Below are 2,226 nucleotides of genomic sequence, written 5' to 3'. Positions count from 1 at the left end.
CTACATGCACAGGAGGGTCTAAAAGCCCCAGAATCCAAGGCCAAGTTTGACCCAAGCCAGAGTTCTCTCCTGACTCCTTGGTGTACAGCTATAGCTGCTGAGTGACAGAAACCTGAAAGCTCGCCCAAGAGGGAGGCGGCGTCCCCCTTGAAAGACAAATGGCCTTGTGTTTCACAGAGAAGGCACCGACACCCAGTGGCCTTTGGGCTTGTGAGTGAAGGCTGTACCCAGACAGGTCAACGCTGTCAAGAGATGGAGCCCCAAGTAGGGAGAGGTGACTGTCACTGTGGGGGAACATGCCTGTGACAGTGGTTCAGCAGATCTAATGAGCTGCCTGGCTCCCCCGTGTCATCCCTGACATCTCTGTTTCCCTGGACAGCAGCACTCATCTCTCTGCTGACCCCTCCGACACCCTTCTCCGCAGCTGGTGCCACAGAAGGGGCTGTATGACGGTGAGGCGGAGAGTCAAGGGGAGCAAAACTTCAGGGGCAGAGCTTTGCAAAATTGTATGCACCCTGCCCAGAGGAGAAGCAAGACAGGAAGTCAAGGTCACTCCAATAAGCCAATATTCTCCAAGGACCCATTTACAGACAGGCCACTTGAGGAACAGAAGAATGAACAAGGGCCGAGGATAGTGTCGCCTGCCTTTAGTCCCAGCACTCAGGAGGCAGAGGTTGGTAGATCTCTGTAAGTTCAAGGCCAGCCTGGTGTACATAGCAAGTTCCAGGACAGGTCTGGGCTACACAGTAAGGCCTTGTCTCAAAAACAACAAAAAATGATGAACAAGACTCAGACCAGACCCACAGGGGCTCCAGCCTGGACACAGAGATGACTGTTACAACAGACAGGTCCCAACAGCTGCACACAGCCTACTACAGGACAGAGAGGATAGAGCTTTCATTTCTGGCCCAGAGATATAGGGCCGGCTTCACAAGGGAAACAGCTTGGAGATGACCCTTGAGCCCATGGTTGATTTTTGACAGGCAGGACAGAGAATATGGAGTACTTCAGGCTGGAGAAACCCCAGAAGGGAAAGAGTCAGCAAAGCTTGGGTGTGTGTGTATGTGTGGACTTCAGGAAAGCCAGTTGGCTAATGAGAAGACACAGGAGGTATGATGAGCAAGATAAGTTGATACCAGTGACAGAAGATTCTAGATACCAGGGAAAGGATTTGAAGTTCATTTGGAAAGTAATGGTGACCTGGTGACAGTATTTGATTTGGATAGTAATATGGTTAAAACTGACAATGGTCAGGGAATGAAGAGGTTATGGAGAGGCAGAGAACACTGGACTTCACTAGCCTTAAGAGTGGAGCATAATACTTACCTGGCAGGGGAGATACCATGATCAAGCAGGTGGTTTTCCCAGGGCGAGGCTCACTCATTGCACTTGGGGTGTGTTGACCACTGCAATTTTCCCAAATGCAGGAAACTCAACTGCATAATTTGTGGTAGTGGGGGACTGCCGTTCATGCTGTCCCCTGTAATGAAAGAAAGAAAGGAAGGAAGGAAGGAAGGAAGGAAGGAGGGAGGGAGGGAGGGAGGGAGGGAGGGAGGAAGGAAGGAAGGAAAGAAGGAAAGAAAGAAAGAAAGAAAGAAAGAAAGAAAGAAAGAAAGAAAGAAAGAAAGAAAGAAAGAAAGAAAGAAAGAAAAAGAAAGGAGCTTAAATCAGGAAGTCAAGTGTATCAGTTAGGACTTGGGATGGTTAGATGTAACAGAGACCAAAGTGTTTCACACCGATACGACTTTGCCAAGATGCCATTCTGGGGCTGTTACAGCTGCCCCAGGGATGTCACAGACTCAGGTACCTCCACTCTCTGCTCTATGGTCCTAGTGTGTGACTTCTAATCCCAAGGTCACTTCATGGACTAGAATAGCTTCTGGAATTCCTGCCTATGTCAGCTATAAAGAGAATAGAGAATATAATTTGTAAGATGGAACCACTGTACCCTAAATACATTCAGGATTGTTGCCAAGGAGAAAAGAGAGATGGCTGCTGAAGGGCCACACTTGATCCCTGGTGCAGAGAATCAGGAGGCAGAGGCAAGCAGATCCCTATGAGTTCGGGGCTAGCCTGGTCTACACAGTGAGTTCCAGGCCATCTAAGGTTGCATAGTGAGACTTTATCTCAAGAAAAACTTAAACAATGAGAGAGAAGGGGGGGGGGATTCTCAGGCTACAAGCAAAGGGCCAGTGAGGATAAAGAGTCCACAAGCAAAAGGCAGAG

General features: G+C 48.9%; 1 non-coding gene across 1 annotated transcript; it reads left to right on the top strand.

Moving 5' to 3' along the window:
* The first annotated feature begins 1,318 nt into the window (after window positions 1–1,318).
* Window positions 1,319–1,483, top strand: LOC118588155. The gene has a single exon (XR_004945551.1). It is a non-coding gene; the product is annotated as a U1 spliceosomal RNA (small nuclear RNA).
* Window positions 1,484–2,226: the final 743 nt, after the last annotated feature.

This window comes from Onychomys torridus, chromosome 7 (assembly GCF_903995425.1).
Source record: "Onychomys torridus chromosome 7, mOncTor1.1, whole genome shotgun sequence".
NCBI lineage: Eukaryota > Metazoa > Chordata > Mammalia > Rodentia > Cricetidae > Onychomys > Onychomys torridus.
This window is presented reverse-complemented; position numbering and strand designations above follow the sequence as displayed.